General features: G+C 44.2%; 1 long non-coding RNA gene across 1 annotated transcript in view; it reads right to left on the reverse strand.

Moving 5' to 3' along the window:
* Positions 1–16,999, reverse strand: part of LOC135102596 (uncharacterized) — a 121,660-nt gene extending 104,661 nt beyond the window's left edge. Inside the window, exons 1-2 of the long non-coding RNA XR_010269698.1 lie at positions 16,919–16,999; positions 1,647–1,827 (exon numbers count right to left, since the gene is read on the reverse strand). This is a non-coding gene — a long non-coding RNA (uncharacterized LOC135102596). The remainder of the gene's footprint in view (positions 1–1,646; positions 1,828–16,918) is intronic.
* Positions 17,000–17,343: the final 344 nt, after the last annotated feature.

The following is a 17,343-nucleotide window of genomic DNA, read 5'->3' on the forward strand; positions in this document are numbered from 1 at the left end:
TGTGACACAGTCTTCACCTTAATCACACCGTATTATATGTCCATTTTCACCCTTACTTCCTTCCTGTTTGTTTTTCGTCTCTCCTTTCAGTGTGAGTGTTTTGTAAGAGAAGTATCAAGACACCTCAGAATTTACGTAAACTGGCAGACTTTTACGACTCATCTGCTATGATTACGAGTATTTCTTCTAGGGAGGCATATTCAGTATAATTTTTCCCCTCTGTGCCAGATATTACTCAGCACATGAAGAAATATATATACTAAACTACATATTTTCAAACACGCTGACATGTTAAAAAATTGTTCACTATGACGAATTAATGACAAATTCATGGTAATAGAATTTACGGAGTGGCATGACAGCGAGATTAATTGAATGAACATGCGTGAGAGATTGTATGAATCCAGATACAGGAAAACCTACAGACACTCAGGCATCCCCAAGGGGCAGGTAGTGAAAATGATACTGTTCCCGCATAAATTATACATACAAAAATACATTGACTGGCGTTCCTTCCCGTCTTGTACATAACTGGGAGTACAAGTCTTTAAGTCACGCGCAAGAACAGTTCAACAAGTCCTGTCAACCTTGGGGAGAGCAAGCAAGTCCGTAACCTGAGTGAACGCATACAAGTAGTTACAAGTGGGGTTCTGATAACACCTGTACAAACTAACTGCTAAGCATGGTGAGGTAATGCTTGCTGTAATGGTTAACACCTGTACCACAACTTAGCACCTCCTTACCTGTAACACTTCCATGACGTCTATAGTAAATCCTACCTCACCGTTAATTAATACTACCTGAGACACATACACGTAACACACATTAACTCCTGGAATACATCTCACCTCATCCTTAATTAACACACTGATCCGTAGCACATTCTTAACACCTGTAACACATGCTATCTCATCATTAAGTGTTGCCATTTAACGCCGCCGTGTCTGCAGTGTATCCATAACACGCTACTCGTTTATATTCCAATATCGTTCATAACACTCACGGAGCTTCATCGTCACCATCATCACCATTTACTTCCCCCTCCACCCCCAGTATTACATCACCATTACCTTTATATCATCACCCTCATCGTCTACCCTCTTCTCCTCTCCATCTCTATTCACCACACTATCACCATCTCCACATCCAGCATCACGTCCACTACACCATCATAACTAAGTTCCCTCGCTCACCATCCCTCAGCACTATCACCACAATCACCACTCCTCCCTTTACCGTCATCACATCTATCACTTTTCTTTCAGATGGTTTGGATTAATCTGCCATTCACTAGATAGGCAAGATGCGCCACTTAAAGCCTCTTTATGAACTGTGCCAATCATCGCTACTCATATAAACTCGATACATTGTTCCTCTATAAAGACATACAATGTAAAGTTTAAAAGTACGTGATTCAAACTAATACAAGCATACAGTATGACATATATCTAGACCAGAAAGGCAACGAAATAACGCATAATTAGCAGATATGAATGGTATAAGAAAGTAAAAAGAATAAAGCAAGCTGCTAAAGGAAGCTGCAAGAAGCCATCAGGCCTACATGTATGAAACACACCTACCTACTTTCACCAATCATCCTCATCCACAAATCTGTCTGATGTGTATATAAATTTAACATTTCCTACCTTATCATTTTCCAGCAGTCTCAGGACGTGTGGTGTGCGCCGCGACACCCTCGGCGTGACCAAGGTGGGTAATAGAGGACGTGACAGCAGTGACTTACTGACTCACTGCCTGGAGTTGGTCCGCCGCTGCCTCCTGCTGCCTTTAGGGGCTTCTGCACTCACGGCCGAGCAGCGCGTCACCCTTGAAATGAAATATGGTTATCTCTCTCTCTCTCTCTCTCTCTCTCTCTCTCTCTCTCTCTCTCTCTCTCTCTCTCTCTCTCTCTCTCTCTCTCTCTCTCTCTCTCTCTCTCTGTATCTATCTATCTATCTATATCAGTTTTATCTATCTCTACCTATCTATATTCTCTATCTTTTTTTTATTTATCTATGTATCTATCTATTAGTACTTATTTACCTGTAACTATCTCCCTTGCATGCATACACACACACACACACACACACACACACAGTATAAAAAAAAAAAAACACGTAGTTGTGCTTATTCCGTGCTGCCTCAGACATGACATGGGTGTAGTCTAGCAGCGCTGTATACCGGTGCTGTGCGTCTGTACGTTGCCCATGCCACCACTAACACACTCCTCACGTTTTCCCAGTATCGCCCTCACAAGGGAAGTTTCCTGGTATAACTCTATACTAACGTTCTCTAAAGCAGGATATGATTGATTCTTTAACCTGAAAAAGCAGAGCGGAGAATGAACAAGCAGAGTCTCATTAAAATGTACATCAGTTATGCATATTAATTGTTTTAGCACCCAGTGTCGCCACCCCTTCCTTCCCCCTCCCACCGCTCACACACCCCTCACCCCTCGCCCTGGCACACCCTTACCCTACCACCACTGTGCCTCCACCGCTCCTCGTCCCAGGAAGCAACACTCACCTGAGACTCGGAGGAGAGGAGAGGAAAGGAGAAGGTGGAGAAAGAAGAGGGCGGCGAGTAGGAAAAGACAGAGGAGGAGGAAGAGGAGGAGGAGGAGTAAAAAGTAAGGAAGGAAGGAAGGAAGGAAGGAAGGAAGGGAGTGGTGTTTGTGGTGATCGGTGGTCCTGTGTTTTAGCCTCGCCATTTTCTCAGTTTTTTAGTCCCATACCTCGGCTGGCACATATTCCCTCCTCCCTTTTGCGGTCAGCGTGCCTGTTCGTACACTGACCCAGGCTTGGACTTCCGTCACTCCTGCAATACCCGACTCACCACAGCCCCCGCCCAATTCCTCCCCCGTCCCGCCCATCGACCACCCCACAGAGCCCCATCCCGGCCTCCCCAGTAATATCCAAAGCCGGGAGGGGGAAACAACAGCGGCCATAACTTATATAAGACCCGGTACACGCGCGAGTCCCAAGGAGGCAGCGAGCAGCCATTGGTCAACGGAAGGGCAGGCCCGCTCAATACTTGCCGAGTCTCAGCCAATCAGAACACGCGATGAAATTAATATAGTGACGTCACCGGCTTCCCGAGGGACGAGAGTCGAGCAACCTGTCAAGAAATATGCGCGGGAGAGGTATTGTTATGAGGCGCCGGTGTCATTCCCACAGTAACGCCACCATTCCTCACCTCGGGATGAATTATTCAGCACGCCAGCCCGGGAATTGTTCGTCGGGAGGAGGGTGGGGGGAGCAGGAGGAGGAGGAGGAGGAGGAGGAGGAGGAGGAGGAGGAGGAGGCTGGGGGAAGGAAGAGAGAGAGCGGCAGTGTTTGTTTATAGTGTGTACTTTGTTAGGGCGTCTAAGGTTGCGTCATTCCTGTGAGGGTTTGTTAAGATATTGGATAAGGAAGTTTGATTGACTAGCGGGGGCGGCGGTAGAGAGAGAGAGAGAGAGAGAGAGAGAGAGAGAGAGGAGAGAGAGAGAGAGAGAGAGAGAGAGAGAGAGAGAGAGAGAGAGAGAGAGAGAGAGAGAGAGACTGTATTAACAATATATTCTGTTTAATAACACAATACTAATTTCCTTTAACAAAAACATATATACACACTGCCCCTTCGCTCCCCCCACCTCTCTCTCTCTCTCTCTCTCTCTCTCTCTCTCTCTCTCCTCTCTCTCCTCTCTCTCTCTCTCTCCTCTCTCTGAATCGCACCCCCACACAAGTTAAAGAAAAGGGGGGTAAAAAATAAAATAAATAAATAAATAAATGTCGCGCGGGAAGGTTCAGGCGTAAACTTAGACACATTCTCGGTAAACTTCTGGCCCCTTTAAGCTGCTTAGCGTACAGTGCGTAAAAACTGTGTGCGGGGCCTGGTGCGTGTACTCGTGTGTGCGTGTGTGCGTATGTGTACACGTGAATAAACCGTAGTAACTAGCCCCCCATCTCCCCCCTCCACCGTCACCCTCTCCGTGCACATGAATTAAAGTTAGAGCCTCTCTTTAAAGTCTCCCTCCTGAGAGTACTTCATCTTGCTTTCTCTCACTCTCTCTCTCTCTCTCTCTCTCTCTCTCTCTCTCTCTCTCTCTCTCTCTCTCTCCTCCTCTCTTCTCTCCTCTCTCTCTCTCTGGTGTGTTGTGTGTATGTTTCTGTGTAAAAATATGAAATCCTAGCCTTGTTAACAGACACACTGACATACATATGCACACACACATACACAGTCAATTAGTTTACTGACAAAAAAAAAAAAAAAGAAACATTACAAACGAAAAATAATCAGTACATATTTCTAACGACACACACACACACACACACACACACACGGGGCCGCCTCCTTCACATCACTCCCCGCCAGGCAAATTCCCCCGTTGACGTGCATGAGAATAAGCGTGAAGTCACAATCTTTACCCTCGCGGCTCCGATACGACCAATACGGGACGACCACCAGCGGGATGAGGTGACGAGGCCTTGTGACGGACGCGCGAGGGAACGAGGTGACGGAGGGAGGGAGGGAGGGAGGGAGGGAGAGATAGTGGCAGTATTAACTCTATGGAGGGAAGGATATATGGGTTCCGAGTGTGAACATGACTTTGTTACTTAAGAATGAAAGGTTAGGAATGTTTTGAGAACGAGCGAAGATGAGGTGACGGAGAAAACAGCCGGAGGAAGGGAAGGATATCTGGATAGTATGAAAAATCAGTGTACCTGGTAAATTTAAGAAGGTAGGTGTGTTAAGGGATAAAAAAATAAGTAGAGAGAGAATGAATGTATGAATACCCAGTGTAAAAAACGAGTGTAATTAAGTTAATGATGGCAGAATAGGAGTGTTTGTGAGGGATGGGGTGAAGACAAGGTGTGCAAGTAAGGAGTGTGGTGACATTGAGGTGGTTTGTCAAGTTATGAAGGAAGTGAGGAGCGTAAAGAAGGGAGCCTGCCTTTATGTTTCCAGTGCAAGGCTATAAGAAAGGTGCGGTGCCATGTGACTCTGTTGTTGTGGCGTCTTCAGTTTAATCAATGAATCAATCTAATACGTGGAGTTATTGCGTTGGGAGGAGAAGGGTTAGAGAGAGAGAGAGGAGAGGAGAGAGAGAGAGAGAGAGAGAGAGAGAGAGAGAGAGAGAGAATAATTATAACCGTGGCCGCCATACATCATCCATACGCACATTACCAATTCTGCACGACGCTCGCTCCTCGTACTTCCTGGTTCTCCATCACTAATTGGAAGCCGTGATGGGATGCCAAGACGACGACGTGGGGAAGCAACATGGATAACAACACCAGGAACATCTGAAGGGGAGGCTGCAGCAGGGACTTGAACTAGAGACCTTTCTTAAGTAGGCACCTCAACAATGTAATTATTCCACATCCTTGCATCCTCTCCTTTCCTTACTTTACCTTCCCTTCTTCCCTTCTACCGTTTCCCAGTAAAATTCCCACTTTCCTCCTTTCATCTAACCTCCCTAACCTAGCAGCTCTCTCTCTCCCTCCTTCCCTTCCTTCCTCTTCCACACCATCCTCCCTCCTATCTCACCCTTCCTCCGTCCCTCCAACACCACCACCAGCACCACCACCAGCATTCCTCCCTCCCTCACTCACGCGCCTCGACAGCCCCGATAATCCAGAGTATTTATAAAAGTGAGTCGATGACATAGAAAGTGTCAATGAAATGTTCGGGGCCGATAAAATAGCTGGTCCAATAAAGCTCTTACACATTTCGCGCGTGACCCATGTGGCTTGCCGATAACCTCTCACACCCGCTCATGGTTTACGAACCGATAACACGACCGGTTTCCAGTTTTATACTTAGCTCGTTCCTGATGGGTGAAGAATGTTCGTATCGGTGTATCTGAGAGACATACTGCACGGGGGAAAACTGGGGTACCGGCTGGATGTGTTGTTGTGAAGGGGAAAGGTGTGAAGGGAAAAGGAGTGGTGGCAGCGAGGGATGCAGTGCAAGATGTGGGGTGGAAAGTGAAGAGGTGATGGATGTGTGTGTGTGTGTGTGTGTGTGTGTGTGTGTGTGTGTGTGTGTGTGTGTGTGTGTGTGTGTGTGTGTGTGTGTGTGTGTGTGTGTGTGTGTGTGTGTGTTCTTGTATGATCTCGTCACAGTGCATACTAAAAATTGAACGGAACAAAGCCTGAGATCATCTTGCTTATACTTTATGAGTGAATGTGGAGATAAATTCGGAAAATAAAATAATGACTTTGCCTCAATCAAAACAGACGAATCTAGAACACACTGTAAAATATATACTTCAATTATGAAAGACAAAACACACACACACACACACACACATACACACACACACACACACACACACACACACACACACACACAATGATCAGTTTCCTCCTCACCCATGACAATCAGAATGTAAATGAACAGCGCCAGTCAGCCCTTCAGAGAGCAGGGCGAGGTACTGGAGGGGACATGCTTACTATCACCTGCAGGACGAGGAGTAAAGGATCCTGTCTAACTTGACGATATTAAGTGAAGATTTTCGTGATTGCACCATAAGAAAAAAAGTAAAATAAAATAAAGGAAATTAAGCTAACATAATTTGGATATCGCTGGTACTACTACTACTGTTGTTGTTCTTGTTTCTACTACTACTACTACAACTACTAATACTACTACACAACAACAACAACCACTGATAATGATACAATGCATTCTAAGGGCTATCATTTAACACACCCACGCACTTTGCCCCCATCCTCTCTCTCTCTCTCTCTCTCTCTCTCTCTCTCTCTCTCTCTCTCTCTCTCTCTGCACCCTAACCTACCTACTCCTCTCCACACAAACATATCCCTTAATTCCACTCTTCCACCACCGCAGCGCCAATTACTCCTGCTCTCCTCCACACGCCACTCGACGCTGCCCTCGCCCTTCATCCCGGCCATGAGTAGGGACCAGATGGGCCTCATGTCACACTACACTCCACCTTTGTGCTCAATGGCAAGCGAGGGCGTGATCAGGTAACACGGCGAAGACATGTTGACCGCCGCACAGTCACAGAGCCGGCGCATGTGTGGGAGAGAGAGAGAGAGAGAGAGGAGAGAGAGAGAGAGAGAGAGAGAGAGAGAGAGAGAGAGAGAGAGAGAGAGAGAGAGAGGAGAGAGAGAGAGAGAGAGAGAGAGAGAGAGAGGTTTTCGTTAGTGGATATGAGAAATGGGTAGAAAAAATGGAGAGGAATAGCGCAAGAGGGAAATAACTCAGGGAAGAAATTGAATAGAAAGGAATTACAGCTTCAAAACCGAGAGAGAGAGAGAGAGAGAGAGAGAGAGAGAGAGGGAGAGAGAGAGAGAGAGAGAGAGAGAGAGAGAGAGAGAATACGTACTAACTACACAACACGCGTAAGTCACCGCTACACACACACACACACACACACACTACACTCTCTCTCTCTCTCTCTCTCTCTCTCTCTCTCTCTCTCTCTCTCTCTCTCTCTCTCTCTCTACTCCTGTGTCTATCTCAACTCTTGTTTCCCGGAGCCAGAGCACAGACACACGCACACACACAAAAAAGAGAGGAGAGGGACGTCGGGTTATATATATGATCCGTTTCAATGATTATCAAACGTGTTAGGGTGATTGGAATCTGTATTACGGCGGAAAATGTATGGTGTTTTAACTAAGTAGCGTCCGGCATTACCGTTGCAACAGAAACTATTTTATTTATTATATAATAGATGTTTTTTTGTATCTATCCTAGAGCAATGTAATCTAAAGGTATTAAAATCTATCTGTAATCTGTCATATATTTTTTTTTTTTCCTAGATTTGGCTTTGATAGGTTGAGTATTTGTTACTTACTTGTTACGTGGAAGACTCAAATAAGTTGTAACGTAAGCCAGTGGATGTCTTGAAGTTTTTTTTTAGCATATAGCATCTTAAAAACTCGAAACAGATAACCATAAGAAAAAAAAGAATAACAGCATAAATTATATACTGTAGAAAGATAAGGAAGCCACTTATTATGCTCACTAAAATCATACTCATGACATACATCAAACGAGGAAAAATGCGGTCATCCGAGGAGACTGACACGAGCTTTACTCAATAATCGTGACAGAACAGGAATTTCTGAGCGAGTCAATCAGATCTCACATAAACTGATTGAAAATAAATAATGTTACTTCTTATTTCCTTTAAGTACATATCAGCTCCACATATCAATATTAAAAAACTGACAATGACAAGGTTCAAAGACTACAGAACAACCATCCACACTCCCATTACAAGGTGCGTGGGATAGCAGTAAAAGTTGAGTTGAAAGGACACTCCCATCCCCCCCCCCACCATTCCATATAGTAGCTTAGTTTATGGTGGCAACATCAATGCTGGACAAACGACCATTACGTGCTACTAGTAATTAATATGGATATAATAAACATGGTATCTGTCTTCTCTTTTCATTTGTGTGTGTGTGTGTGTGTGTGTGTGTGTGTGTGTGTGTGTGTGTGATAAATAGGCTTCCTCTGCAGGTTCATGTATTAAGAGAAACGATCCTTCTTATGGCAATGTGATGCGATGCGAAACAATATCACCAGAAGTAATGCATGAAATCTTTATAAACATTTACAAGAAAAAAAGGATATTAAAAAGAAAAGATTTTGCAATTTCTACCTAGTTTAAAGACTGGAGGTGGCTGTAGAACAAATAAAGATCTCTCACAGTGATTCGTAATTAAGGAAGATGTACCAAATAGCTGTCAAAAGATTAACGAGAAGATATTGCTGTTCACACGATAGAGAGAGGGAACAGGTACAATCACGGCACCGAGTTTTTTTTTTTTAATTTTTTATCACTATAATTATGTGAAGTAACAAACTGTCACGGGATGATGGTGAGTTTTGTAGACAGTCTGACAATACACAGGCAAGGAGACGCGAGGAAAGAATCTAACAAAATTATGATTAGGAGGAGATTGAGGTACAAGTAATGGTGATAATGACGGAGAGACTTGAAAAAAAAATAAATAAAAGATGTAATAATAAAAAGGGAAGTAGAAGAGACATACTTAAAAGAGAAGGGATGAAAATTGAAGAGAATACTGGAGGAGGAGGAGGAGAAGGAAAAAGAGCAGGAGGAAGAGAAAGGAGGTAAAAAAGGATTACAACGATAAGAATGAATAAGTATGCAAGGGAAAGGTAGGGCAAGGAATGAAGGAATGATAAAAAGAGTAGACAAACAACACACACAAACACACACGCGCACACACACACACACGGTCAGGCAGGCAGGCAGGCAGGCAGACACAAGCGCAGACACAGGCTCAGGGACATTTTAATTTAATTTTTATTGCGTATCTGTTTAATTTTTATAGCTTGCCCGAACAATCAGGTAATTGAGCGTTTACAGGACATGTCGCTTTTAATGCACCGGCGCCTGAATATTCTTTTGATTATCTGATGAGTAATCTCTCGCGAGTGAAATTAACTTTGCAATATATATTTGGCCAAGTGATCACGCTACCCGGGACCAAATGAGCGCAAGTGACGTGGGCGACATTAATGGTTTAGCGCCGTTCTGAGTGGACAGGCCTGGGAGTGGGAGTGATCTGCTACAGGGGAGAGAGAGAGAGAGAGAGAGAGAGAGGGAGAGAGAGTGAGGGAGTGGGAGAGGCAGGGAGAGGCGCAGCGTCATGAATATAATAACAAGAGGAAAAGTAGTAAAGTTATTGAGGCAGCTACCGTGGGAGGGGGGGAGGTGGTGGTGATGGTGATGGTGGTGGTGGGAGGGAGTACAGGGAGGGAGGTAAGAGAGATGTGATTATAAATATATGTCACGAACAGAGCTGCATTTTATTTTGTTTTAAGAGTGTTTTGCTTTAGGTGGTAATGAGCTTGGTGATTTGTGTCCCGGGCGGGAGTGTTGGTAATGATTATAACAATGGTGGACCAGACGTATAGTAATGGTGGGAGGGTGGTGGTGGTGGAGGTGGTGGTGGTGGTAGTGGTGGTGTGATGGTGGTGGTGGTAACTGTAGAAGCAGCAGCAGCATCAACGCTAGTAGTAATAGTAGTAATAGTAGTAGTAGTAGTAGTAGTAGTAGTAGTAGTAGTAGCAGCGACAACAAGAGCAGCAGCAACAACAACACCAGCAATAACATTAGTAATACGGAACCATAATTTCGGTAGCGTTCCTCTTCCTTCATTCCTCCTCCTCCTCCTCCTCCTCCTCCTCCTGTCGTTTATCATTCTTCCCTCTCACCACTCGTTCTACAAAAGTGTGATAAAATATGACGGCAATACCTTACCAACACCACCACTCCCTCCTCCTCCTCCTCCTCCTCCTCCTGGCCACAAGGGCGACAATCCCTCACAATGGCCACCCTTCCTCGCACTTAACTCCCTTCATGGTGCAGTTATTGATTATGATAAAAGAATGAATAGAAATAGAAGCACTTGGACTATTAAAAAGAAAAAAAAAAAGGGGGGGTGGCGTTAATTGTCCAAAACAGGGTAATTTGTTATATAAAAAGGCCGTTGTTTATATTATGAACGAATGGGAACACAGAGCCAGGGATATGCACCATGAAAGGGAGATTATTGGATGGAGTGCGTGTTCATGTTATTTACTGGAGGGTGGAGGTGGTGGTGGTGGTGGTGGTGGTGGTGGTGGTGGTGGTGGTAGTAGTGGTGGTGGTGGTGGTAATAGTAACGAGGCAGTGGTGACAGTAATATTAGTTTTGTAACGCTGGTAGTATTAGTAGTAATGTATGTATGTGTGTGCGTGTGTCTGGCTGGGGTGTTATTGTAGTATTCGTCATCTTATGGTGGTGGCGGTGGTAGTAGTAGTAGTAGTAGTAGTAGTAGTAGTAATAGTAGTAGTAGTAGTAGTGGTGGAGTAGTAGTAGTGGTGGTGGTGGTGGTGTCTCCTTGACCAATAACATCAGTAACACCTGTACTTGATTCTTAACACCTCTCTCCACAAAGGTCTTATTCCCTTGCCGATCTCTCGTCCACCCTACCTACACACCCCCTACCACCACCACCACCACCACCACGCGTCACCCTTCCTCACCCTCACGTTGCCCAGAGTACTTCATCATGCCTTCAGATTTCTCCCTCTTCCTCACCCTAACATCACCCTCAGCATCACCCTTTCACCTTCCTTCACCCTTTATGTCTTTTGTCTCTTCCTCCTTCCACCTAATTCTGAGCATCTTCCTTTATCTGCAACTCTTTTTCTTCCTTTTCTCCCTTTATCAACACCTCATTCTCTCCCTTTTTCCCCTTTTATCACCACCTCATTCTCTCTCCCTCTTTCCACCACCCTCCCACCCTCGCCCTTGTCACCCTAACGCCCCGTCCATCCCCTATTCTTCACCCTGTCTGTCATCTGCCGGGCGGGGGGAAAGTTAATAACGTTTTATTCACTCTTTTATCCATTACAATTGTCCATATGTTTATATTAAATCATTTCACGGTCCCCAGCGGCACCTCCTCCCCTCCGCCATTACCATAAGCACACATGAATCCCCTCGTTCGAATCCCTGTGCTCGGGGCTTTGCTTTTTACAATGCGCGTTTTCTTCATTTTATCTCTTGCCTTTATGTTATGATTATTGCTTTACGGACGCTGCATGGCGCTTCCGGTGCTTCATATGGGTATTGTTTCTTCATTGTGGTGCGTGAAGTGAGCAGGGCAAGGGCGCCGTTCAGTGTTCCAAGCCTCGTTAGCAGGTCGCGCAGCAAAGGGGTGCGGATGAATGGGACGGACGGACGGACAGACAGAAATTTCACACCCGCTACGGAACTGCACCTGACCCATCCCCCTCCCTGTCTCTTGGTCCTCCCTTTATCCTCCTCCTCCTGTGCACCATTCCCTCTTTTCCCATTCTGTTCCCTAACCTCCTCTTCCTCCTCCTCCTCCTCCTCCAGGCGACGGTATCAGTTCTAAGATTCTCCCTCATTGTTGGTCATTACGTCAACACTCGCACTGTTCATTCGCGTCTCACTCTGAGTTCATAAGAAAAAGGACGCTAAGAAATCGTGTGGTTTCTTCTTTAATACGTAAGACATTCAACACTGACAGGCAGAGAGAAGTGCAATGTATTCTGATCTTATCTTCGGGGGGAATAGTCTAGGAGGGTGAGAGAAGAGGAATTTAGACCTACGAGGGATAGTTTTGGTTAGGTGAAGAAGGAAAGTATGATGAGCGGTCAATGTATTATGCCCTAAAGTTCCATTCAGTGTCATTCATGCTTAACAGCGTTCGAGTTAAGCTATATCTCACATATTTAGTACTTTATGTATATACCAGACTGGCATCTCTTGCGTCACCTTGATCATCAGCTTAAAAACTCCACCATGACAGAAACGAGTCGAACGTATGAATGTATCACGTCTGAAGTGGCAATCATGCATCGTTCGGGGCAGCAACATCTGGCATCTTCAGTACTTTTGATCGCGATGACAATTACTTCACAATGGCAGTCTATTATGAACACCACTTTCTCCGGTACATGAGACCTCCACGTCACCTACAGCCAGTGCGTTCACCATACCCACAATAACCAGTGCGTGCCTCACATTCCCCACACACAACACTGGGAATTCCTGACGAGGGATTGCCAAATGTCAGCAGATGACGCAAAACTATATGGGTCCTTTACTGTGCTGATCACGTTATGGGTTTTGTTACTAGTTGAGCATCTTTTGTGGAATAGGTGGAGGATTGGCGGCACAGGTGGAAGTGATGTTAGTAGTGGATGTGATAGTAAAGGCATTGAAGTGGTGGTGTTAAGATTTCATAAGTATGTAAGTGCTGGTATAAACGGCTTTACTGTTAATTAATGTGTAGTGTGAGAAATGGTGGTGGTGATGGTGTCAAGACGTTAGTTAAAAATAAAGAAAGTACAGGATATTATAAAGGTGGTGCAAGTATTAGGAGTGGTGGTGAAGACAGAGAGAAACGATGCTAATGATGATGACGGTGGTGATGGTTGTTGAGGTTCATCATCAACAGGAACACCAACACTTGCAAAAAAGATTCGCTAATGTAATGTGGTAATGATGATGATAGTGATGAAAAAAATAATAATGGTGGTGATGGTGGTGGTGATTGTGACGAAGTTTTAACCCTTTAGTCTAACCTTATCCTGTACCTTGCGTGGGGAGGGAGGGAGGGGAAAAAAAAAATAGGAGGGAAGGGAAGGAAGGTTAGGGAACAGGAGGGGAGGCGAGGGGAGAGGGAAGGGTGATGGAGTGACTGACGGACGCTTAATAAAAAGTGGAATAACTTGTACAAAAAGGATCAACTCTCTCCCTCCTTCCCTCCCTCTCCCTCGCCCCTCTCCCTCCCTCATATAGGGTGACAAAACGTTCCTCCCTCCCTCCCTCCTTCCCTCCCCTCCACCCTGATCCTCCTCCCTCCTCCCTTTTCTCTCTCTCAATCACGGCTTACAATGGTTATTTTCCCGGCAACTGATCATCTCTCTCTCTCTCTCTCTCTCTCTCTCTCTCTCTCTCTCTCTCTCTCTCTCTCTCTCTCTCTCTCTCTCTCAAATTAATCAAGACTGGACAAACACTCCTTTATTCTAATACATAACTAATTATCTAATTAATTACTCTAAAATTTGTATAAGGAACAGCTGATAATTAAAAATCTAACAAATTATTTTTTACTGAGTATTGCTGAGAGAGAGAGAGAGAGAGAGAGAGAGAGAGAGAGAGAGAGAGAGAGAGAGAGAGAGAGAGAGAGAGAGAGAGAGAGAGAGAGAGAGAGAGAATTTTCAGGCATACAAAGACAGACAGACAGAGACACAAATAGACACAGGCAGACAGATAGACAGAAAAAGACAGACAGACGCATAGAGGGGCAGACGGACGGACTATAAGGCAATAATAACTATTACATGCCCGTCTGATTAACTACGAAAAAATAGTATAATTCAGGGAGCGCGCGCGCACCCACCCGCAGGCACAGATTTTCCTTCACTCTCCTCTATATTTCTTTCACTTGCCTTTAATTCCTCTTCCCTTTTCCTTCTCCTTCCATCTATTTCTTCCTTCACATTTTCTATCTTTATTACGTATATGCCTCTCCTCCTCCTCCTCCTCCTCCTCGTCCTCTTCCTCTTCCTCCTCTACCTCAAACCATTCCTAGTGACACGAACATCACCACCACAACCACCACCACGTCCTCCTCCTCCTCCCCTCGCCCCTTCCATTATTACTTACCCTCACCTTCTTCCTTCACTACCTCTCCTCCTCCTCCTCCTCCTCCTCCTCCTGGCTGTTATAATCGCAACTCACCCGCGATGAAACATATTAAGGAGGAATCTGGCAAATGGGTTGTAATAATGGCCGTTCGTGGAGACAAATTACTAATATTGATTTTCACGATTGAACTGAGGCCAAATATCGATCCGTCTGGGCGACCCTTTGGTGTAACTCTCTCTCTCTCTCTCTCTCTCTCTCTCTCTCTCTCTCTCTCTCTCTCTCTCTCTCTCTCTCTCTCTCTCTCTCTGCTACACCGTTTCTGTACTGCAATGTTGGAAAAGTAGTGAAGTTTTATCATGGTTACTGTTTCTTTTTTCTTCGTTCCGACTCACTGGCTATGGTGATGATCATGACTATGAAGATGATAGTGACGATAGTAACATGCAGTACTACGGACAGACAAATGCCAGACAACACAAACATTACCATCCACGAATCCACCATCACCACCACCACCACCACCACCATCAAGGCGGCTGGCGAGCCTCTGTGTCGCTCCAGCATGCGTTTGGAACATTATCAACAATCAAACCTAATTTGGAATTTAGCCTAGGAGCACCTATGGGAGACGTGTGTGTGTTGCAGCGTATTTTGGACAATACAAGTGTACGGGACTATTCTGGCAATTGACATTACCGTACTTTGCATAGATGTTAAAGTTCACATTTTTGGTGTGTTAGTCTCTTGAAAACATCTCATACAACCTCCGCTACTGAAGGCACTCCATACATTATAGCCACTGGTGGCTGCTCAGACTGCTGCGTGTGCTCCGTGAAAGCATCGACCTGAACGATATTCAACATCAAAAATTCTGACAAATAATACGAACTTAGGAACCCGATGACATAAGGAAACTAGGGTTATTTCAAAGAATAAATTTGTATATATTCGCGATGAGCTCACGATATATATATATATATATATATATATATATATATATATATATATATATATATATATATATATATATATATATATATATATATATATATATATATAATTATGATGCAGTGGTTTGTGTGAATCGGGTGAGCCGGGCTAAAATGGACATATGTTTCCCCCCATAATCCACTTTAGGGAACAATACTTCACACTCGCCTTCACTCCAAGATTCGATTTTCAATGGCAGTCGAGGTGATTAAGAAATTTACATTATATATAGACTTTTGTCGGTCCACAGTGCCGTTACTATTTATGAGAGAGGGGGAACAGAAGAGTGTGTGTGTGTGTGTGTGTGTGTGACGGAAGGGAAGAACGTGGACAGATGCTATAGCTGGATTTAGTAGCGAGTAGATGAGGCTGCCTGCGTAGGTGGGTGGGTGGATGGAGGAAGGAAAGGGCACGGTAGAGTGTTGTGGCTGGGAAAGGTACTGGTGAGATTACTTTGTTAGAGGAAAACCATGATCACACATGAAAGTGTGTGTGTGTGTGTGTGTATATAAATATATATATATATATATATATATATATATATATATATATATATATATATATATATATATATATATATATATATATATATATATATATATATATATATATATATATATATATATATATCAGTTCATATTGGAAAGAGTACATTAGGTTAAATGAAGTCAGAACTGGACATTTGTACTTCGTCTACTATGCAATCTACTACTACTACTTCTAATAATAATAATAATAATAATAATAATAATAATAATAATAATAATAATAATAGTAAAATGACAAAGATAAAATCGAGGAATGGAGGGAAGCAATTGAACAGTTGGTATCGATTGAAAACAATTCAGCAGTTGGGGAGGAAGGGAGGGAGGAGGTTGAGCGTCATAAGATAAAGGAAAGGAAGAAGGAACGGTCGCATAAGAGTAAGTATAGGGTAGAGAAGGGCTAAGGGATGGGGGGAGGGATGGGAGACGGTGTGAAGTAATAGCGCTAGGACGTAAAAACATTAGAGATGAAATCACAAGAGGGATGTATGAATAGATAGAGATAAACTATCTAATAAGAAAGGGAGGAAAGCAAAGGGCAGTAAAGGCATTGTCACACGATCAGCGGGCAAGTGTAGCGATTCAGTATAAGAGTGGAGAATGCGTGGAAACTGATCATGTAGACATGCGGAACTGAAGCACCATCCTTGCTCGAGTAGATTCATCAACGGTACAAAACTCCAACTAAACCTCACTCGTCGGGGAAACTGGTGAGAAGCGTGTTCGGCCATCACACTCAATCACTGATCGTATGGCAAGGCCTTGAGGGACGAAAAGGGAAAGTGAGCCAAGAAGCGTAGAAGGTTCCGGAATGGGTGAAAAGAACGGCGCACAAGACCGAAGAGATGGGGAAGGGATAGATGGGGCGGGAGGGGGAGGTACTTGGCATGGAAGGATGAGCAGAGGTAATGGTAGAAAGTCTTTTGGAATACAAGTGTATGACAAAACATGGACAAGTCAGAAAGTAGACAGTGAAGGATGGCAAATATAGGGAGAAGCAGACTAAGGAAGAGAGCACAACCGGGGATGGTAGGCTGGGTGGAACAGCAGCACAAGAAAAGTGAAGGGAGGAAGAAAGATTACATACTAAAAATCAAGATTCCATCATACATTTCGCTTTTAAAATCACACACATATTAATCACTAATACATTAACAACACGCCAGGTGACCAACCAGGTCTCGCCCAAGTGAATGCAAGGTGCCACCACACTCACCTGTTGCCGCGCCGCCCAGCACATCCCGACCCGCTCACTACTTCGCCTCATTGTGGCCACCGGCGTCCTCCTACCCGCACTACTCCCCTCTAAGCATGACACCTGGTTTGGGTTTCCTAATCATAAGCCCTCGGTGACTCTCGCTAGTAATTAACCTACAAACACATCTGTTCTTCATTCTGATTCCACTCGTCACGATGATAAGGATTAGAGAGTGAAATGAAATCGTCTTTGTTTAAAAATACCTTGCATTATTAATATTTCAGAGACTTCTACAACCTCGTTCATCATACACGTATATGGATGTGTCATTTTTCACGGATTATTACTTTGACAACTTCTTTACTAATAGCTACGTCACTGTAAGTAAGGAAACGGTATGTCAATTAAATCTAACAAGTAAATTCACATTACAGAAGTGAAAC

Source organism: Scylla paramamosain, chromosome 8 (genome assembly GCF_035594125.1).
Source record: "Scylla paramamosain isolate STU-SP2022 chromosome 8, ASM3559412v1, whole genome shotgun sequence".
Lineage (NCBI taxonomy): Eukaryota > Metazoa > Arthropoda > Malacostraca > Decapoda > Portunidae > Scylla > Scylla paramamosain.